Below are 23,436 nucleotides of genomic sequence, written 5' to 3'. Positions count from 1 at the left end.
GATACAGCTCTCTCCCATTCTACTTCTCTACCAATGTGTCCTGTGATCACCCCTAAATGAGTCACTTGAATCCAAACCCCCCTGTCGGGATCTGCATCTGGGAAAACCTAAACAGTGAATAAGATGAAGGTCTCTGCCCACAGCAAGGTCCTCAAGGGCAGTTGAGTCTTCACTGGGTCTGCATATCACTCTCGGCTATGCCCAAAGTGGTATTCACTACCACTACCAGGCACTCAACAGACTCCAGTGAATGCATGCATGCATGAAGAATGAATGAATTTCTTCTCTAAAACTCAGATTGTCCTAGAGGGGTACAACCATGTTCAGAGAAGTTAACCAGTTTACCCATGGTCAGTTAGAACTAGTTGATGTGGGGCACTAGGGCGGCCCAGTCAAACATCTGACTCTTCATTTCAGCTTAGGTCATGATCTCACAGTCATAAGGTCGAGCCCTGCGTTGGGCTCTGGGCTGACATCCCAGAGCTTTCTTGGAATTCTCTCTCTCCCTCTCTCACTGCCCCTGCCCCACTCATGCTCTCTCTCTCTCTCATTCTTTCTCTCAAAACAAATAAACTTAAAAAAAGAAGAAGAAGAAGAAAGAGAACTACTTGATATGCTAGCCAGAGGCTGAGATTCTTGATTTTTATTTCAAGCGGGGGCTCACCACTGGAAAAAGACTGAGTGTTGAAAGTTAATCCAGGTTAATTCCCATGGATTAATCATTAATGTGTTAAGGAACTGCTGAGATTAAAAATAGGAATGAACGGTTTAATTTCAACTCCACCCCTCTATTCCCTTACCATGGCTTGTATTTTTCACATCTTTCTAACAACTAATACAGTACCAGTGACAGATCAAGGAGTAATGTGAAATTGTCCAACCAACAGATATTGGGAACAGGACTCTGGAGCCACAGGGGCCAGAGAAGTGGTATGTGGCAGATTACACTGCAGCAGCACTTTTGGGTTTTTGGAGACCTTAACTTAAAATAAGCTGGCTTTGGCTCACATTCAAAGAGTTGGCCTTAAAAGACCCTGATAGAATGGTTAAAAACCAGGCCTAAAATTATCTTAATTGAGAGACTTATTTGGTTATGAAGAGACAGTGTCAGCATATACTGAGGGGAGGAAAGTACATAATGAAGAAGTACTATTTGACCAGTTTTCAGAGAAATGGGTGAGTTTGCTTGGGTCAGACTCTCTCACTCTCTTCCTTACGTGGAGTAAAACGCCATAGGGTGGATTATATTTATTGCTCTGCCAGCTGTGCATTGTACGAGTAACTCAATTAGACTGTATTCAGTTGCACCACTCCTAAAAATGGGTGCAATCGCATCCATCCTGGATTCCTTGCACACCTTCTGGTCTTTCAATCCCAATTCCTCCATTTGCTCAAGAAAATCCTTTCCGGTACGGAATGCCATCTCTTTGAAGATTAGAACTTGTCCTCTCGGGGCTGACTCCCAGCTGAACTTGTCCTCACACCGTGGGCCCGGTGGAGCCGCTGCTTGGAGGAATTAGGTGGGTTTAAATAAGGCATTCCTCTCTGATGTTGGCGGGTTGCGCAACCGCGCTCAGGGAGACACCCACCGCCACCTCAGCCAGTGGAGATACAGGGACTGAGGCCTGGCATCTCCTGTATTCGAACCTTCTGCAGGACGCCAGGGCAGCGACCGCCCCAAGGCAGCGACTGCAAGAGGCGCCGCGGGCCTGGGGTGGGCGGGGCCGACCGGCGCCCCCTCCCCCTGTGGCGGGGCGTTTCGGCCCCGCCCCGCCCCAGCGCAGGGCAGAGCGCCGCACCGCACGACCCCGCCCCTCCCAGGCCCCGCCCCCGCGGCTCCCCGCAGCTCCTCCCCTCTCCCATTGGCCGAGGCAGAGACCCTCCTCTTTGCCCAATGGCCGCCGCCGCGGCTCGGCCGCCCGCGCTGTGACTGGCCAGTGACCCGCGGAGTGGCGGGGCGCGGACCAATGGGGAAAGGCGGCTCGATGAATGGCTGGCCCGGGTGGGGAAGGCAGGAGGCGGCGATCCCGGCGGAGGGGGCCGTTCGCCAGCTCCAAGGCAGAAAGTGCCACGACTCCACACGCGCGCACGCAGCCAGCGAGCGGCCGGAGCGGACGGCGGACGGGGCGGACGGTGTCGGGGTCGCGGCGCCTGCAGCTGCTTGGGGGCGGCTTCTTGGCGGAGGCTCAGCGGGCTCCTCTCTCCCGGTTCCGCGGCGGCGGCGGCTCCTGCCCTTTCGCTCTCCCTCCCGCGTCTCCGGCTGCAGGTAAGAAACTTGGCTGGGCCCTGCAGCGGCGGCGGCGGCGCGCGGGCCCGGCCGTCGGGGCGCCGGGGTTGGGGCCGGGGCCGGCCGCGCCGCGAGTGACACGTCTCCTTGGCGGCCCCTCCCCCGGCGGTGCCGCCCGCCGCCGGCCGTCGCTGCGGCCACCGACCCTCGGGGTCTTGGTCGGGCCCCGGGGGGGCGTGTGCCGTGCGAACCCCGTGCAGGGGCGGTGGCCGAGCGCGCCCCGCGGTGTGGACCCCACGCCCCTAAGCGGTCGGAGGGGACTTGCGGCCGCCTGGCGGCGCGACGTGGCGACCCCTCCCTCCCTGCGGGCCGTCGGGCCGGCCCGCACGCTCTGAAGTTGGGCGAAGAAAGTTGGCGGCGGGGCGGGGCGGCGCACAGCTGGCGGAGGAAGGGGTTAAGTTTCGGGAAGCGGCCGGATGACGTTGCCGGGCTGGAGTCCGGGCAGGAGGGGTGGGGGGGGCGGGCGGAAGGCGGCGGGGGCCGGCCGGGGGGGAGGAGGGCGGGATTGAATGGGGGGCTCGCGGGCCCAGCACGCCCGCCTGCCGGCTGCGGCCTGGAGGCGCTTGGCGGAAGGGGCGAGCGGCCCCCGACAGGGCGGGCCCGGGACGCGGGGCTGCAGGGGACGCCGTGAGAGCACCGGAGCCGTCCGGGGTCCGGACTCCCGGGCGGCCGCGATGGCAACTTCCCGGAGTCGGGCGGCGGCTCCCTGCTCCCCCTGGCGGCGGGGCCCGCGGCGCCGTTTTCCCGGCCGGGCCGCGCGGAGCCCAGCGCGAGGGCGCCCAGCGGGGTGACGGGGCCACCCGGGCCCTGCCCGGTCCGCCCCGCCCGCGCCACGATGAATGGCCCGGCGGTGCCATGCCCGGGCGGAAGCGGGCACCTCCGGCCCAGCCGGCCAAGCTCTCTGGCACCCGACCTGGCGCCCGCCCCGCGGGGCTCTCCAGTCCGCGCCCTGGGGCAAGGAAGACGGGCTGGGGTCCGCGCTTCCAGTAAGGCGTCCGGGAAGCGTCAAGGACCCTTCCCCAGCTTACAGAACATAAATTGTAGTTCATTGTGGTATAACGGTTAAGGGAATGGGCTTATGAAATCCCTGAAGCTCCGAGGGTGACTAGGGCCAGGCTCTCTCACTTCGGGTGTGCGGCTTTCCCGTCTGAGAAACGGGGCTGCCGGATCGTTTCTACTTTAGAGAAAAGCTGTGAAGACCCAGCACGCGCAGGGAATACCCAAGTGTTGCCTGTTAATGCTCGGATGAGTTTTTAGGGGGTTGCGGGGCACGAGAGGGAGGTGGAGTGTGGGGCTGCCTCCAGCCCGCCTGTCACGGATCGAGGGCTCGAAGAAGCCCCAGGATCCACCCCCACGCCTCGCTTACAGACCCTCTGCGTAAGCCGCTTAACCTCTCTGAACCCGGGTTTCCTTATCTGTAGCCTGGAAAGATACCACCTACTTACTCACCGCGTGGTCAGGGCCGTCTCCCCCGGCAAGTGCTGGGAAAAACTAGGACCTTGTGCAAACAGAAGGCGGTTTGGCAATACTCCTGGAGGTTGGAGGTCAGCAGAGACTGGGAAGCACCAAGGAAATGAAACTTGAAAGTGTGCTTGGGAGCTCCCACCACTGTTTGCTTATGTGCTGGAATCTGCAGGATGGGGGCATCTGGACTGTCTTTGGAGGTTGGGGAAGTGGGCCCACTAGGACCTTACATCCTAGGCTAGATACCTCCTTAGAAGTCTGGCTGCTGAGTGTTTCTGGGGACCCAGGTTTTAGGGACAGCTGCACAGTTGATGCCAGCTCTACACAGTTGGGGAGCGATCTACTGTCTCTGCCTCTCTCTTTGCACTTTCCTTCTGTGCTTGCTCTTCTTAACTTCCTCTGAATCTGACACCAGAGAGGTCTTGGTGATCCTGCAGCATGCTGCTTACGGTGGTGATGTCTCAATTACTTTATGAACTTTCTAAAGGTCAGCTCCACCATGGGCTGCCAACCTGTTTCCCTTCCAGAAAAGCAGCTTCCGGTTCTGAGGTCCTGGAGATGCCACTTCCTTTTCTATTTAAGCAAAGGAGAAAAAGTGGGGGCATACCTCCTACTAGGCTGAGTTTTCCCTTAACCAGGAGCAACACAAACGTGGCTTGTAGGGTGGCTGGGCTGGGGACAAGAGAGGTGTCTTGAGGTTCGGAAACAGGATGTCCAGTGGGTAGAGCCATAGGCACTATGCTATAACAGGACTCCTTTCTTTCATAGTTAGCAATCAGCCACTGAATGTCTATAAAGAGGTAAGAAGTTAGAGTGGAACCTTGGTGTATGAATATTTTTTTGGTGGTGGGAGAGTTTTAGATAAATCCTGAATCATTGAGTCACATTTGAGCAATTAAGATCTTTGCTGAAGAGCCAACAGGCTGCAATAATTATACAGTTCCAAATTCTAAGTGATTGAATGGGAATTATTTAATTGGAATATTGGCTTAGTATGTGACGGGGCACCTTTAAAAGTGTCAGGACCCCAGACTCTTCTTACTGTTCGTTTATCTCTGGGGACTTTAACTAATGAATGACACATAGGCAGAGGCTCAGAAGTTCTTTCCAGATAGCAGAGTTTTCTTTGCTAAAATCTTGTTTCAGGAGGGAAAAAATAACGGTCTAGTGGACTTCCAAAGGCAGTCTGTGCTATCCATCCATACATCCTGAGGCTACTGTAGTTAAGGCCTGGCCTGTAACATGATATATGTTGACCGGTAGACTGCCATACCTGTCAACATTCTCGTTAGTTATCCAACTACTTTATTGGGCGACTCAAGCTGAGCCCAGCTTGGTTTTTAAGGTTTACTGTTTAGAATCAGAGTCCACAACTTCAGCGTGTACCCAGGCCTTGCAGCAACCTCATACTATAGAAAAGGTGTCGTTCCCATTCTCTGGCTGGGAATGTGGAGGCCCAGCAGGTCAGTTGGTTGTCAGGCCAGTTCCTGTTGACCAGCTCCTGGGCAGTATGGGTGTGGCCTTTTGAATGTTCAGCCACAGGGCCCTATAATTCCATATTTACTGGGATAGTAACAACCCAAGGGAGGACATGGACCTAGAAGATCAGAATTAAGAACTTCAGAGGAAGACAAGCAGACAGCCAGTTGAAAATGTGGTCAGTGCAAGAAGGTATTTTTCATTCCTTTATCCAATGTCTCTTGTATGCTGGGCCTTTAAACGCTAAATGAGTGAGACCTGTTTCTTGTGTAAAGAAACTGTCATCTGAGGGCACCTGAGTGGCTCAGTCGGTTAAGCGTCCAGCATTAGCTCAGGTTATGATCTCGTGGTTAATGAGTTTAAGCCCCACATTGAGCTCCTTGCTGTCAGAGCAGAGCCCTCGTTGGATCCCCTGTCCCCCTCTCTCTGCCCCTCTCCTAGTGGTTCCTCTCTATCTCTCAAAATAAATAAACAACAAAAAAAAGAAAACTATTGTCTAAAACTGTGTCGTCCCATATAGTAGCCACTCAGAGTTGTTTAAGCTTAAAACAGTTGTAATCAGGCCAATAAACTATGGCTTAGTCACACTAGTCATATTTCAAATGTTTAGTAGCCAAACGTTTGCAATGCAGATTTAAATCCTTTCCATTATCATGCACAGTTCTCCTGGGCGGTGCTGTCTAGAGATAGCTGGAATTTTTTTTTAAGAGTTCAAGGTAGCTGGAATTCTTTAAACATTCAAATATTCTTGATCATTTAGGAATATTACCATGTCGAACCATATAAAATGCCCATTTTATACGTTAAAAACGATTGACTTAGTGGCAGTTCATGGGCTTCACCCTAATAAGATATCCCCTTTAGAAAACACTCATTCCCGCCTCCTTGTATGCATTGTAAATTGCATACCAAGAAAAAAACCAGGTGGGGGAGCAACACAGATAGTGGCCCTGCCCTGGGGAAACTCTTAACCTATTATCAGAAGCATCAAAATGGTCAAATGTACCAAGCCAAGTAGGCATTGGGCAGACAGCATATGGCTTGTAGGGAAAGTTAATATTTAATTCTAAGTGAGAGCCTGGGCAAGACGGCCATCAGCATTATAGAAAATTAACTCAGGGACTTCCTAGAAGTTTGTTCTTGGGCAGACAATTCCAATGAGTCTCCTGAAATTGGCACCCGGACTCCCACATCTTAAAAACCGGACACATCTAATATGTTTACCTTAAGTGCCTTGAGTGACATGTCTCCACCGTCTAGCAACGGGAAGCAACTTTGATTCGTGAAGAAAGTATTGTTAATTTCTAAGTTTGATTATTTTGGCAAGGTTGGAACAGCTGCTGGGTCCTGAACCTTCCACGTGACAGTGTATTGGTGCTTTAATAGTTGGCTGGCGTAAATTGTTTCCTGGGTCGTTTGCAGGGCTCTGTTATACTCTATATAACTTCAAAAGAATCTTTGGACAGTATTTGGGAAAACTTTGGAATTCTTGGCTGTATTAATGGGCTTGTCTTAGTGCTCCATGGAGAATAAGGTAAAGCCAAAGTTAAGAAAGAACCCAGAATGATGAGCATCTACGTATTCTCTTCTCAGTCTGATAGCAGGTCCACTGAGATTGGTTCAGAAGTTATCAGCTATTTATAGGGATAATGTGTGTCATCTGCTGGCTGAAAAGTTGGACCAAAAGACCATCTTAAATTGAAACCTTTAATTCCATGCCCTAACTCTGGTCAAGGTGTGAGTGAACCAGATCTGTTATAGGCTTCTTGAGACTGGTTCCAGGATGGTGCCCTGTGTGGACTGAACTTGGCCTGCACATGAGATTTGTTCGGCCAACCTCATGTTATTAAACAGCGGAGCCACCTTCTAAAGGGGACTTTTTTCATTAGAGTCTAGATTTTGGAGTTCTGGGAGAATGGGAATGTGTGAGCACAGCGGGTCTGCTCTCTTGCATGGCCACCGTGGGCTGTGGTCATTGTCTCTGGGCGGGGCATCTGGCTCTCCTTCACCAGCATCCTACCCTGGGTTACATTCCATGTGTGGTATTGGTGGTCTCGTAGGGGGTGCTGTCTACACTGCGTCATCTGGCTGTGACCCGAGTGGGCACTGCTGTCTCCTGCTGAGCTGCAGTGTAAGGCAGAGGGAGAAGTGCTATTTGGGTTTCTAGTCTAGGAATAAGCGACGTGAGCTTGAACATGACTTTGTGCTCCCCGGGCTTCCATTGCCTCTTCATGTAAAATGAAAGTAGGCCAGATGGCTCCATCTTTCAGGCCACAAACTTTGGTTTATCCTCAATTCCTTGCCTTCTCATTCTTGTATCCTATACAATAGCAAAGCTCCACCTTCGGAACAGAGCGGGAATGCATCCACCACCACCCCCCCTTTCTACAGGTACCATCCTGGTCCACACCCTTCCTCTCTTCCGTGGGTTACTTCACGAGCTTTCACCTCTGCCTTCTTACCACTTCTCTGCTGGAGACCCTCCTTGGCCAGAGTCTTTACCTCCGAGGGCCCTGCTTTCACTGTGGCTTCACTCCTGCCATCCCCCCGTGTCCTCTGCTCCAGTCACTGTTTATCCCATATGCTTTTGCCTCAGGGCCCTTCTGTGTGCCCTTGCCATCCACACAGCTGGCCACTGGCCAGCCACTGTTTCTTAGAAGGCCACGTGGCTTGCTCTCCCCCATCTTCTTCAGGTCTGTGAACTGTTACCTCCCTTACTACCCTCCTTAAGGTGACAGCCCCTAGTGATCACCACCCTCACCCCTGCTCCCTGGCCCACTTCTCCGTATTTCTTTCCCTTCATTATCACCAACCAGACACGGGACTGTCAAGCACGACACTGACTTTGTCTGCTCCTCCAGTGCCGGGATCTGGCTGCTTTCTTTCCCCAAGGTATCCCTAATGCCTGGGACAGTGACTGGCACCCAGTGGATGCCCATCCTTGGCGAGCTAATGGGGAGAGGGTTTTCTAGTGCTTGTGTTCTAGGAGTGTATTATTGTTTAGCCTGAAGTAGTCAGGATTCCTAGAGCATCAGATATAAAACACAAAAAACATAGAGCCAAGTGGTTTTCGGATTCCCTCCAGCCTGGCGGCAGTTGAAGGGTTGACAGTAACATTCATGGAGGAACACTTTTCGAGTGAGGATGCTGCTGCTCTGCCCGTAGAGCCCAGGGTTTTTTAAGTGACCCTTAGTGGAAGGCCTGGGCATTAGCTTTCTCCCAGGTGCCATAAGCTTCCAGGCCAGTTTTATATATACATATATATTTGTTCGTTTTGGTGTTAAGATTTTTTTTATGTTTATTTTTGAGAGAGAGAGAGAGCAAGTAGGGGAGGGGCAGAGAGCGAGAGAAACAACAGACTCTGAAGGAGGTTCCAGGCTCTCAGCCATCAGCACAGAGCCCGATGCAGGGCTCAAACCATGAACCGTGAGATCAGGACCTGAGCCAAGTTGGACGCCACCCAGGCACTCCCAGGCCAATTATATTAATCTCAGTACTCCCTGTGTCTCCATAGCCCAGCATCCATGTCAGGGTGCCTCACCAGCACTGGGTCCATCCCAGCTGCTCCGCAGTTCCAGGGGGAGGCTCCACAGTTCCGGGGGGAGAATCCGCAGCACAACCACCGTTGATTTGCTTCTGGAGCTGATGCGCATTGGTGGGGCTTTGGGGAGTAATGGAGTGTATTAGCGACAACACGGTCACCAGGAAAGAAAATGTTATTTTTGCTTTGAACAGCGTGCCGGTTCTGCTCTGAGAAGAGGTGGATTTTGTGTTTAGTGAGCAAGAATGTTCCTCAGTGGTAGGAGGAAAATTCTTTTCTTGTAGTTGGCATTTTATTCTCTCTTTTAGTCAGACTTCGAGGAGCACAGGAATTAATGAGGTTAACCTCCTGCCTGCTGCGTGGAGGTTACCAGCTTTGGAGGACTTGCACGTGGAAGCCAGGGGAGGTGGGAGAAGATGGTCTAGGCGGGTAGTCTGGTTGGTAAGAGTCTGTCCCAGGTCTACCCCCATCCTTTAGTTTCTCCCCTGCTCTTCTGCTTTTGCTTCTTGGCAAAGACAGGAAAAGTAGATCCTGGATTTCGTGCCCTTTCTTTTTTTAATGTTTGTTTGTTTTTGAGAGAGAGAGCATGTAAATGAGAGAGGGGGAGAGAGAGAAGGACCGAGTGGGCTGTCTGAAGTGGGCTCTGTGCTGACTCACGAATGTGAGATCATGACCTGAGCCAAAGTCTGACGCTTAACTGACTGAGCCCCCCAGGCGCCCCAGTTCCGCCCCCCCTTTTTTAAAAAAAATTTTAAATGTTTTCTTTATTTCTGAGAGAGAAAGAGAGAGAGATAGTGTGAGTAGGGGAGGGTCAGAGAGAGAGGGAGACACAGAATCCGAAACAGGCTCCAGGCTCTGAGCTGGCAGTCAGCACAGAGCCCGACGCGGGGCTCGAACCCACGAACCGTGAGATCATGACCTGAGCTGAAGCCGGACACTTAGCCGACTGAGCCACCCAGGCGCCCCAATTCCTCCCCCATTCTGATGGGAGCACCTGGACTACTCGTTTCACCTGGGACAGTGAAGGTGCTTGTTCTGCCCTAAGCCCAGGTGGGATGTGTTTCTGGAACACATTCAGTGGTTAAAATGTACCACTCAACTCCATCAAAACTGTTTTCTTTTCGATTAAGATTCAACCTGAGTAGGAATTCGATGTAGCCTTGATTTCTCTGCAGTACATATTCATTTCTTTCTGAGTTCTAGATGTTTGTAGTAAGGAGGAAAACAAACGAGTAATATTTGGAATTTAGTGGCAGTCCTCGTGATTGAGGAAAAGAAGGAGTCAGTGCTGAAGAATAAATGAATCATTGACACCTTTAATGAAGTCTTGCAAGGATGTGTCAACGGACATTGAAAAGGTCAACTTTCACTCCGGCTCTGAAGCCTAGCCACTGTTTTCTGTGTTAAGTTGCTTCCCTTGTAAGTTGGAAGCTTATTAAGTTGGAGACTTATTCTGAACAGTTTTATTTTATGTGTGTATTTATTTTTACATTTTTTTAAAATGTTTATCTTTGAGAGAGAATGTGCAGGTGAGCAGGGGAGAGCTGAGAGAGAGGAGGCCCGAGGATCCCAAGTGGGCTCTGCACTGACGGCAGAGAGCCTGATGTGGGGTTTGAACTCACGAACCGTGAGATCACAACCTGAGCCGAAACCAAGAGCCTGATGTTTAACCGACTGAGCCACCCCGGCACCCCTGAACAGTGTGATTTTTAGAAGTGGGTCTGGAGGCCTGCACGGTAGGCGTGGCCACAGACTAAGGTGACTGCCTTCCTGTCCCCTGGCCCCAGCCACCTGCTCCTTTGGTGGGAGCAACACCATCATGCCCGTGCGAGGGCTGGAGGTGGCAGCAGTGACAGTGTCACAGGTGCTCCAGGCACCAAGGATGCTCCTCCTTCAAGTTCCGGGTGATACAGTTGTTCCTACCAGAGTGGGCATATATATTTTTTAACTCTTTAGTAAAGCAAAATACCTACACAGAAAAGTGCTCTGTTGTGAGCCTACAGCCCAGTTTTAAACGTCCACAAACTGATCCCCCTGTTTAACCAGCAGATCAAGAAATACTATCCCCCAACACGTTCCTCTTCTGCCTCCCTCCAGCTGCTGCCGGTCCCCCAGGCTAGCTGTGCTGCTGGTTTCTGGCATGCAGATTCATTTCATCGAATTTGAACTCCAGGTAATCGGAATCACACAGCCCGTCCTGTGCTCTCTTGGGTCTTTCATTTGATGTGGTGTGTGGAAGTCCTCTGCACTGTCCTCCATGTAGTTCATTGTCATTGTTGTGTAGTACTCCAGCTTGCGAGTCTATCACCAGTGCCCATTTCATTCTGCATGGGTACTTGGACAGTTTCTAATTTGGGGGCTTAGAATATAGGAGAAATTATATTATGAAATACAAAGTCCTGTCCCTCACTGTGGTGACCGCTTATCTCCATAGCCATCAGGTCTGTTTCTAGGAGTGGGATTTTGAGCCACGAGGAGGCATATCTTCACCTTTAGAAGAGAGGCCAGACTTTTTCCCAAGGTGCAGGTATTCATTTATACTCCCACCAGAAGTACAGAGGGCTGGGAGTATATTATACAACGGCTGATTTTGAAAAGGAACCAGAATGAAGTTTGCTATTCCTAAGAGATAACTCGCTCATTCCGTACCTCCCCTTGGTCACAGAGATGGGAACATTTGGCCATGAAATTCGTTAATACACGATGGACCTTTGTAAAAGGCTTGTGGAAGGGGGTCATGTTTTGTTGCCAATGAGCAAGTGCTCTTAGCCACCAATCTGAGTGGAAAGGCAGCTCCTCTTGTCAGTAGTTAAATGAAGGGAGAGCCCTGAAGTGCGCTTGAGTTCTTTATCAGATCCACGCCCCCAGGTTAATGTAATGAGTGTTGGAGTATTAAGTGGATTTCTTAAAAACAAAAGAGCCACAGTTGAGTACCAGATGTCATTGGAGCCCTGATCCACACACATTTCTAATCTGAAAACCCTCCCAGCTTCTAGAATCTTTGGGCAGAGCCCTAGTTGGTGGTGGAAGTACACCCTTGAAGGCTCCCCTCTTCACAGAGTGGATGTCTGTCCGGCGCTGGATTTGGAAGTTTCTCTGGCACAACCAGCCCTCCTGTCCCGTAGCAGAGATGATCTCAGTTTTCTTTTAAGAGCCTGGTTGGCTGGGATTTCATTGGGTGAGGAGAGCCACATGTCAGTGTCTTTGGGTACAAGAGTACCAGGAGTCAGTAGCCCAAAGAAGTGAGGGATCCCTGTGCTCTGGCGATAGGGTGAACTGGGCAGAAGGGACCAGTCTAATGAACGGGGTGGGACAGGGCAGGTGCTACATAGCCAATAACAAACATCTTGTGAAAAGCAAGGAATGGCTTGGAAGATACTTTCTTTTTTTTTTGAGGTATAATCTACGATATTCTATTTCATGTGTACAGTAGTAATTTGTATACGTTGGGAATTTATCACCACGAGAAGTTTAATTCTGTCACCACACAAAGCTGATACTGTATTAATGGCTGACTGTATTCCCTGTGCTGTATATTACATCCCCATGACTTACTTACTTTACAACTGGAAGTTTGTACCTCTCGGTTCTCTTCACCCATTTCACCTCCTCCCACTTCCAGCCTCACTCCCCTCTGGTAACTACCACTCAGTTCTCCATAGCTGAACCTGGGTTTGGTTTGTTCATTTCTGGTTTTTAGATTACAACGTACAAGTGAAATCCTGTGGTATTATATAGGCTTTCTTTGACTTATTTCATTCAGTGTAATATCCTCAAGGTGCATCCATGTTGTGATAAATAGCAAGATTTCATTCTTTTCTTTGCCTGACTAATATTCCACTCTGTGTGTGTGTGCGAAATATACCACATCTTTTTTATCCATTCATCTAACGATGGACACTTAGGTTGTTTACTCTTAGAAGATAGTGAGGAGGCCAAAACCTCAATGAAAGGAGTAGCCTTGGACAGACGGTGAACACAGACAGCCCTGAGGGCATTTGGCAAATGGGGTAACCACTGAATTTTGTTGGCATCTCTGGGCACAGGAGGCAGTATGAGGGAGGACCCTGCCCCCTTAGAGCTGCAACCACAGAGGGCTGCTACACCTTCAGGGTGAAGGCAAACCCATTCCCCTCCTGAGGACTCCTCACGAGCGGTACCTCATGCATATCCCATGACCTAAGTGGGAGGAAATTCTCCAGCTGATTTTAAAATTCTTTATTTTAGAGTCGATGTAGACATAGTCCTCCTGGGCCATCCTGTGAGTGAGCAGATGAGCAGATCTTTGAAGGAGTGCCCCTTTATTCCAGCCTTAGTGAATCCCCATGTGTAATTTTCACAGGAAAGTGAGCAGTCCCTAGTTAAGAATAAGTAAACACAGAGAACGTGGAGCACCATGAAAGAGGACTGGCAGAAACAGATCTATGAAAATATGAGACAGTTGAGGGGTTGACTCAGATTTTGAACAAAGCCTCTCACAATACTTAAAGTAATAGACAAGATCAAAAATACCTACAAGGAAAGGAAACTATAAAACGACCTGGCAACTTTGAAAAAGGAATCAGGTACCACTTCTAGACATGAGCAGCTCAATAATTGTAATTAAAAACCCAGGACTGCTTTGGTGGCTCAGTCAGTTAAGCGTCCAACTTTGGCTCAGGTCACAATCTCGCAGTGGATGAGTTCGAGTCCCGCATCGGGCTCTGTGCTGCCAGCTCAGAGCCTGGAGCCTGCTTCAGATTCTGTGTTTCCCTCTCTCTCTCTCTCTCTCTGCCCTTCCCTCACTCATACTCTCTCTCTCTCTCATTAATAAGAAAAAACATTAAAAAATTGAAAAACAAACAGATTGAAGAGAATAAGTGAACTGAAAGGAGGTAAAGCGGAAGAAGATATATAGATTTCATCTTAGAGGACCAAATAGATGAATAATTTGTAAGACCAATTAATCGAGGAGGGTAGATGGAGACACGTGTCTAATTGGGATTCCAGGAGAGGAGAGAGATTGTGGGCCAGAGCAGTATTGGACGAGATACTGCCTGAGGGTTTTACAGAATGGATGAGGCACTCATCCAAAAAAGGAAAAAAAACACCCATACGTAGAGTGTAGTGATACAGGAACCAAAGGAACAAAAATAAAAAACTCAAGATAACTTTTAAGACAGAGACTCAGACAAGACAGGTGATTAGTGACAGGCCCTCACTGAAGGAGATTCTGGTGGATGTGCTTGGAAGGCAAGTAATGCCAAATGGAAAGAGTAAGCTGTACAAGCAAGGAAGAATAAAGAAGGTGGTAAATATTTGGGCCACTCTAAACAAACGTGGAAGAATAACAGTAACATTTGGCGTGGGGTTGGGGGGGTGGCTGAGAAAAGGATAGGATTAAATACAGGAAAACAGTAATACAGAAGACAAAAGGGGTAATGGAGTTAGCGGAGGGGTAAACTCATTTAACTTTGAACTTGATGAACCCTGCATGTTCTCTTTTAAAGGCGATTGCTAATAGAAACAGTGTATTCTATAATAGTAGAGGGGGGAAATAGAATGATTTAAAAACAAAAAGAACGGACAGGTGGGAAAATAGCACAGCATAAGATTATAGATTTAAACTCATATTATCAGCATTCATATTTAATATACGTTGATTAAATACTGCAGTTAAAACATAAAGATATCATACTGAATTTTTAAAGTCCACTGTCGTACTGTTTACAGGAGACAGGTTGAAAATAAAATAGAAGATACATTATAGAAATTCTATTAAAAGAAAGCTGGTGTTGGGGCACCTGGCTGGCTCAGACAGGTGAGCAAGGGACCGTTGGTTATGAGTTTGAGCATCATGTTTGGTGTAGAAATTCCTTAATACACACACACACACACACACACACACACAGGAAAACTGGTATTGTATTATTGGTATATAAAACAGACTTTAACACTCACAAAAAGTATTAAAGGGCACTTCATAATGATCAAAGTTTAATTCAGCTTAAAGCTATGGCCTGACTGGTTGTCAGTCACAGTAAGAATTTTGTCATGGGCCAGCACATCTTAACTGTTGTCACTTTGAGAAGTCAGGATTCTGGATTCCTACCTCGTAGGCATGCTGTCTTCATTGATGAGGTGAAACCTGTAGGCTTCCTGTGAGCTTTTGGAAGATTTAGGCCTTTTGAAGTACTTACTTTTCCAAAGACTGTTATTTCGGAGAAACACAAAAAGATGTCAATTCTTTATTTTTTCCTTAGGCATAGAAATTGAATCTGAAATAGCTGATGAATAAGCAAAGGCTTATAATAGAATACATTCCTATTTTTAGTGTTACATCTTTAAAACGAGTAACATTGTTTTTCTAAAGTGGGAATTCAGTTGTTTCCATTCTCTTAAAACATGAAATAAATTATTTCAGAATATTAGCAATCAAATTTTCTTTCTCTGGAAAAAAAATCAGAAATTACACTTAATATTTAGATGAGTTGATCTGAAAACCCTCTTCTCCAGACAGTTAGAAATGTTACAGTTAATAGGCATTCTCTGAAAAGCATAGCTGAGCTTACAAGGTAATAAAAGATATTGCCAGAGCTGTAAATCAAGGGTGAAGGGAATGGCTATCACCCAGAAGTAAACTGACCCTGGGATGTGGGTGGGGTCTTGTCAGCCAGAGTCACCTAGGTCTGTGGCTTTTGTGTCTAGGTGGGAATGGGGGTTCAGGCCTTCTACAGTTCTTCTGCTGTTGGGGAAGTGGCTGGAGACACTGGGGAAATCTGGTCAAGTATGTACGCTAGGAAAATGGAAGAATGAAAAACATTTTCATTAAAATTTCAGTACACATTAAAAAAAAATGGAAGTACCATGTATAACTTCTAAACACCATAGAGGAAAAGGAGATAAAACCTAAATAGTCCTATAGGATGCAGAAATAAAGAGAATGGGAGGAGAATAAGCAAAGAAGTATTATAAATAGGAATGACAAAATAAAGGTTTCAGTGAGTCCAATTATATAGGAAATCACAATAGGCGTTGACGAATTAAACCTACCAGTTAAAAAGACAAATTGCTACACTGGTCTTAAAATAAAATCCAGCTTTATGCTATTTTTAAGAGTTCTACTTAAAACATATGAACACAGAAAGGTTGAAAGTAAAGAGTAGAAAATGATTCTAGGCCAATATTAACCTCCCAGACATTGGTATAACCTTTTAAATAATCAGGCAAGCCAGACTTTAATGGTAAAAAAAAAAAAATTAATAGGGGTAAAGAAGGTCAGTATGTAATGGGAGAGGGTGGGGGAATAGCAGATACTTTATCAGGAAGATGTAACAATGCTGATCTGATGTTCACCTAATGAGATGGCCTTCAAATAAAGGCCAAATTGACAGATTCCCAGGAGAAACTGATAAATACATGATTGTGGTAGGAAATGTTAAAAGCTCTCAATAGCTGTTAGATTGAATTAGCCAGAAATGGTTCTATAGGTTACTAAGCAGAAACTAAGGATATACATAGAACCTCTCATAGAGTCTACATGTATTTATAAAAATTGACCACAGTCTAGCAAAACTCACTAAATATCATAATCTAAATCAGTAATTTAAAAATTTTAAATGTTTATTCTTACGGAGCAAGAGAGAGAGCATGAGCAGGGGAGGGACAGAGAGAGGAAGACACAGAATCTGAAGCAGGCTACAGGCTCTGATCTGTCAGCACAGAGGCCGACATGGGGCTCGAACTCGCGAGATCGTGACCTGACTGAAGTCAGACACTTAACTGAGGCACCCAGGCGCCCCTAAATTAGTATTTTTTAAAGTATAGGGCCCACACTCGAAAAACAAACAATCCAGTGAAGAAATGGGCAGAAGATATGAACAGACACTTCTCCAAAGAGGACATCCAGATAGCCAACAGACACATGAAACGATGCTCAGCATCCCTCCTCTTCAGGGAAATATAAATCAAAACCACACTGAGATACCACCTCACGCCAGTCAGAGTGGCTAAAATGAGCAAATCAGAGGACTCTGGATGCTGGCAAGGATGTGGAGAAACAGGCGCCCTCCTACACTGTTGGTGGGAATGTAAACTGGTGCAGCCCCTCTGGGAAACAGTGTGGAGATTCCTCAAAAAATTAACAGTAGAACTCCCCTATGACCCAGTAATAGCACTGCTAGGAATTTACCCAAGTGATATAGGAGTGCTGATGCATAGGGGCGCATGTATCCCAATGTTCATAGCAGCACTCTCAACAATAGCCAAAACATGGAAAGAGCCTAAGTGTCCATCAACTGACGAATGGACCAAGAAGATGTATATACAGTGGAATACTACATGGCAATGAGAAAGAATGAAATCTGGCCATGTGTAGCAACATGGATGGAACTTGAGGGTGTTATGCTGAGGGAAATAAGTCAGGCAGAGAAGGACAGATACCATGTTTGCGCATCTAGGAGAATTAGGAGGAACTTAACAGAGGACCATGGGTGAGAAGAAGGGGAAAAATAGTGGGGGAGAGGGAGGGAGGCAAACCATGAGAGACTCTTGAATGCGGAGAACAAACTGAGGGCAGATGGGGGGGAGGGGAAGAGGGGGTGATGGGCATGGAGGAGGGCAATTGTGGGGATGACCACTGGGTGTTACATGGAAACCAACTTGACAGTAAACTATTGAAAAATAAATAAAATAAAAATAAAGAATAGGCCCAACCTATTGTGAGCCTCAAAATCAATTTAATTTATTGTGAAAAACATTTCAAATGTTTTAATGGTATAGAAAATACTGATGCATCACATGTACTAGTATTGAGTTATTTCATGAAAGTTGTGTAGTTTATGTGTGTATATGTATATACTCCGTATGTTTCTTTGTCCTGGGTCATGTAAAAAGTTATTAATATCTCCAGATCCTGATTAAAAGTCGAAAAGCATTGTCCTATATCATTAAGAACAGATTCTCTGATGAAAGCACAGTTAAATAAGAACTATCAATGATAATTCAAAGCCCCCATGTGTTAGGGACATTAAAGACACTATCATCTCACGAGTCTAGGAGATCTTATGGGATTTAGAAAATACAACTAAACAATCATGAAAATTGTGTGCTGCAGCTACAACAGTAACTTAGAGGGAAATTTATTGCTTTAAATATTTGCTACAAGAAAAAATTAATAAATGTCCATGTTAGGAATTTAGAACAGAATAAACTGATAGAAATTAGAGGAAGGAATAATGAAAATTATGTATGCTGGGTCACAAACCCAAAAGCTGGTTCTGGAATCATCCTTGATACTGAATCAGCAATTTATAACAGCCAAGACATGGAAACAACCTAAGTGTCCATTGGCAGATGAGTGGATAAGGAAGTTTGTGCTACAGACACATACTCGCACACACAATAGATTATTACTCAGCTATAAAAGAGAAAACCTTGCCGTTAGCAACAACATGGATGGACCTTGAGGGCATTGTGCTAAGTGAAACAAGTCAGAGGAAGACACATTTTGTGTTATCTCACTTACATATGGAATCTAAAAACAACCCCAAACCAGTCTCCTAGAAAAAGGGATGACCTGTGGTCACCCAGGGCAAGGGTAGGAGGAATCTCACAGGCAGGTGGTCAGAAGGTGCAGACGCCCAGTTAACAACATAAGTGAGTGCTAGGGAGGTCCCAGACAGCTAATATCTATCTCTGTGTGGGACGTCTGAAAGTTGTTAAGAGAGTTAAGAGTTCTCCTCCCAAGGGATAAAATTGTTTTTCCTTTTTTTTCCCTCCTGCCTTGTTTTGGTCTCTGTATGAAATGATGGAGGTTCACTAAACTCAGTGTGGTAGCCATTTCACAATATATGCATAAGTCATTATGCTGTATACCTTCAGCTCACACTCTTCTGTATGGCAGTTCTATCTCCATAAAACTGAGTGGAAAAATGAAATTAAATTAGCAGTTAAAAATCAGCTGTCTACCCCCTCACCCCACCGCCAAGAACAGATCTGAAAACACCAGGTCTTGACAATTTTACAGGCAAGTTCTTCTAAACCCACAGAGAAGAGAGAGGAAAGGGACCATCCTTAGCTCATTTTGTAAGGCTTTGAGTGCCCTTGCTACTAAGATCACATAAAAAACAGGGTCATGAGAATGATCCCTAGGAGCACTCTTGCAAATCTCACATAAAAAAAGTGAACAAACCAAACTAGCGATACATTAAAAAAGAAAGGACCCAACATCAAGAAGCTTTTATACCATATGAACCATCTGTGAGTTAACATTAGAATATATATTATTGTGATTCAACCCATTTCAGATTAGAGAAAATGTCAAGGGATAAAGAAAAAGCATTTGCTAAAATTCAGTGCCCAATTGTTAAAAAAAGAAGAAAAGAAGAGGTGACTAGGAATACAAGAGAGCTTAACCTCATAAAATGTTTCTACTATAAACCTACAGTCAACACAGCATCTAATACAAGTGGAGACTCAGAGATGAGACCAGTCAGCCCCCCTCCCACCCTGCTCAGCACTGCTTCAGAGTCCCTGTGAGACAAGAGCGTGGGTGGGAGGAAATGAATGGTCACAGTATTTTTTACAATATTGAAACAAATTAGGAGATGGTGGTCCTGATGCAGCCATATCTGCTAGGGCCTCTGACTTATTGTCGTTCTGTTTTAGTTTTGTACCTCCCTGGCTGGTCCCCTTGTGCCCAGGAAGGGCATCTGGAGGCTTGATCTCTTTGACATTCGCCGGGCACATCCCTGCCCCACGTTTCTCTGTGCACCTGCACGTGGCCCACGGCAGAGCAGATGGTTAGTGATGAGATCCAGCCCCAGAGGTGCTGTTGAGGGTATCTTCACGAAACCTGCCCAAGTCCCACTTACCAAATTGACTTGAACTGACCAAACTGGACCGCATTGGTTGGGCCACATGAATTGGCAAATATGTTCCACGTCTAAAGAATTCAGGGCTTTCGCTGACTTTTGTTCCCTGAATCCTTACCCGCTAGGAACAGAAGAAAGGCCATTGTCTCTGGTCCCTCAAGGTGGGTCAGTGAGGTTCCGCCACCCAAGCCTGGTGGCGGTCTCCTGCTTCCTTATGGGGCCTTTATCTTTCTGCTCGACACACTCTCTCTCTCTCTCCCCCCCTCTCTCTCTTTTTTTTTTTTTTTTAATGTGAATTGATTTTAGAGATAGGTCAGGAGAGGAGAAGAGAGAGAGGGACAAAGGATGTAAAGTGGGCTCTTAGCTGATGGCACAGAGCTGGATACAGGGCTTGAATTCATGAACCAGAGCCAAAGTTGAGTCGGATGCTCCACCAACTGAGTCACCCAGATGTCCCTCTGCTCCACACTGTTAAGTGCACTAGTAATAGTAAGCAAAAGCACATATTTCACAGAAGTCTCTGGTATTGACAGAACACAGGTTCTTTGTGGTCAGTCCATACAAGACGTGGGTGGTCACACATCTGGCCTAATTCTTTGACCGCCTGGGCCTGGCCCCGTGGGAAAACCCAGGGGACATTCCTGCTGGGGGTCCTTTTAGGACAGTGGGGATTTCAGAAGCAAACCACCCAGAATGCTGGTCTTGAGAGCACAGTTGGGAGGCATCGCTGGCATTATCGCCCCTGTGAGTGGGGGATCTCCCCATGGCGGTTCTGCCGAGCTGCGGGCCCGGCTGGCTTTCACGGAGATTCCTTTGCCGTTCATGGCGATATGGCCTGAGCCATAAATGTTTCAGTGTATTACTTCTCAAGACTGGGGCTTTTCATTTTCCTGTGAAAGATTTCTTGTAAAGAAATTCTAACTCAGGAATTAGCGGTGGGGATGTAATTTCTTTTTAGAGCAACCCGTTCCGCACAACTTGGACGACACATTTGTGCTCCTCTCAAACACACATTTGTATGTGCCGCAGAGAGAAAATATTCTCCCCAGCTAGTGTTTCTCAAGTCTGTGCTCCCAACAGAGGGTATATTTTTGTATCCCCTGTTTGCCTAGCTTGAGTAAGATTCAAGGCACATTTTTCAACCCTGGCTTTTCTGCCTACACCGCAAGGCCGCCCTGATCCCACTGTGCTCAGCGGGGAACAGACCCGGCTTTGTGGGAGCCTGGTGACTGTGTTGGCGTGGTGACCCTGCAGCAGCTCCATGGCAGACTGTCCTTTGAGTGCACAGTTGTTGAGAAGCCACTTGGGGCTTCTGGAGTGACCCAGGCCCGGGCGGCCTAGGCCCCAGGTCTTGCGGTGCCTCAGAAGATGGAAAGTGTTTCAGAGGGTTTTTGTCATCTGAATAAAGTACAGTTGATGACAATGTGATTTTTGTACCTGAATGTGCCCATGTTGGCAAAGTTTTGAGAGCTCCTCGTGAGGACCTAAAGTTTTTGGTTGGTGGATGCCCACCAAGAAATGGAAGTTGATGGTGAAACGTTCCAAGCCTTCATGTCCCTGCCCTCCCACCCCGTGGATTCCCTCCAGGGCTGAGCAGGGTGCAGTTTCCTTTTTAATACCTTGCTTGCAAGTGTGTTCCTGGAAAGGCTAATTTGGGACAGTCTCTCTCGAGGGTGCCTGGCTGTGGCTCACACCGTCAGAACCCATGGCCAGAGGTCAGAATCCACTTGCCCAGGATTCCAAGGCTCCATGAGCCCACCTCAGACTTCACTTGTGGAGGTGACAGCTGTGATAGAGGTAATAGTCTGGGAGAAGTAAATGTCAGAGCTGCAGCTGGTGTGGTGACCATGGGGGGAGCACGTGCTGTGGAGTTTTTGTCATGAGGACCTTAAACCTTGCTCCTGCAAAGGGCGTATTTACATAAAGCCACAGTGGAATTGTGTGTGTGTTCGGTGATTCTTTTTTTTCCCCTCAAACTTGTGAGGCATTTAAAACAATCTCTCCTCAACCTCTTCTTTAATGGGGCGCCTGGGTGGCTTAGTCAGTTGAGCGTCCGACTTTCGCTTAGGTCATGATCTCACGGTTCGTGGGTTCGAGCCCCGCGTCGGGCTCTGTGCTGACTGCCAGCTCAGAGACTGGAGCCTGTTTCAGTCTGTGACTCCCTCTCTCTCTGACCCTCCCCTGCTCACGCTCGCTCGCTCTCTCCTAGAAATAAATAAAAAACATTTAAAAAAAAAAACAACTTTAAAAAAATAAATAAATAAAATAAAATGCTCTAATGTTGGGGTGCCTGGGTGGCTCAGTCAGTTAAGTGTCCGACTTCAGCTCAGGTCATTATCTCACAGTTTGTGGGTTCAGGCTCTGTGCTGACAGCTCAGAGTCTTGAGCCTGCTTCGGGTTCTGTGTCTCCCTCTCTCTCTCTCTCTCTGCCCCTCCCCCATTTGCCTGCCTTTGCTCTCACTGTCTGTCTGTCTGTCTCTCTCTCCCTCTCAAAAATAAACATTAAAAAACAATAAAATACCCTAATGTCAAAGTTTGGATTTCATGATTGTTGAGAAATCTCTTGTCCTCCCCTGCTCTCAGTGGAAGAGGAATCTCTACTTCTAAGCCCCTGGCAAGCCTGGACCCGGCCTACCCCCAAGGTCTAGAGACTTGGGGAGCAGAGGTCATGCCAAGGAGCAGGACCCACTGACCTCTCTCCTTCTGTTCCCTCCTTCCTCTTGTCCCACCTTCCCCAAGTTGCCTTTTTTTTTTTTAAGTTATTTATTTATCTTTGAGAGGTAGGGGAGGGATGAGAGAGGGGGGAGACAGAATTCCAAGCAGGCTCCATGCTGTCAGCTCAGAGCCCAAGCTCATAAACCGTGAGGTTGTGACCTGAACTGAGATCGAGTCGGACACTTAACTGACTGAGCCACCCAGGCGCCCTGTATCTGCCTGCCTTCTTATACTTGCATTCTGTTCACTGATTCCATTGCCGCTCCTCTGAAGGAGGGCTAGGACCTGTTCAGGGGACTGGGAATATGATAGTAGCATCAAAATTCATTGATAAAAGTTGAATGCATCCAAATAAGTAACTCTCTTGGGGTTCCCCACTGAAGTTGGACCCAGCCAGGGCTGGCAGCCAGAGAACCATGGACTCTAGTCCAGGGGCAACGAGAAGAAGTGGCTCATCCTCTCGGTTTGGAGAGTGTCATCAGGCAAAAGGCTGCCTCCCGGAGTGAGGATTGGGTCTGCTGACACCATTTCCCCCCATTCTTTGCAGCCTGCAGACGTGAATTCCAAACATGAGGTCCCTTATTTGGTGGGCTTTCCAAGACTTCCTGTTGTGCAAATGGCAAGTTCAGCAACTCTTTAGGAGCTTATTCTCAAGGCCATTTTTTCCTCAACAGTTTCTCGATCACTTTTCAGGAGCGTGAAGGCTTTCGTCTCTGACACTCGGTCATTGTGTCTGTCAGCACTGGGGAAGAGGGAAAGGAAGGCAGCAAAGCAGAGCTAGCGGGCCAGGGGGCTGCTGGCCAGAACACATGCAGCCGAAAGCCTGCAGAAGTAGTTGATTTGGTTCACATGGTACTTGTTTACATCAGTCGATTTCATTTTGAGAAAAAAATGATTTCTGGCCTAGTGTGATCTCTCAACACAGCACTCACATTTCTACACCAAATGGCCATGGCTGGGTGACACTGTCCCCCTAGTTGACTGTGGCATTCTTGCCCCAGTCCTCACCACTCCCCGTTGTCTCACACCTGGCCTGTGCTTGTGCTTATGTGCATCTTTGACCCCCGTGGTGGAGAATCTCTTGAGTTGTGATTGTG

General features: G+C 47.7%; 1 protein-coding gene across 1 annotated transcript in view; it reads left to right on the top strand.

Annotated features, from left to right (window-relative positions):
• The first annotated feature begins 2,019 nt into the window (after positions 1 to 2,019).
• The window catches only part of RRBP1 (ribosome binding protein 1), a 64,211-nt gene continuing 42,794 nt past the window's right edge, over positions 2,020 to 23,436 (top strand). Inside the window, exon 1 of the mRNA XM_039256484.1 lies at positions 2,020 to 2,266. The gene's annotated coding sequence lies outside the window, so the exon portion shown is untranslated. The remainder of the gene's footprint in view (positions 2,267 to 23,436) is intronic.

The sequence above is a fragment of the Hyaena hyaena genome, unplaced genomic scaffold, assembly GCF_003009895.1.
Source record: "Hyaena hyaena isolate Hyena2069 unplaced genomic scaffold, ASM300989v1 scaffold_579, whole genome shotgun sequence".
In the NCBI taxonomy this organism is placed as follows: domain Eukaryota; kingdom Metazoa; phylum Chordata; class Mammalia; order Carnivora; family Hyaenidae; genus Hyaena; species Hyaena hyaena.
This window is presented reverse-complemented; position numbering and strand designations above follow the sequence as displayed.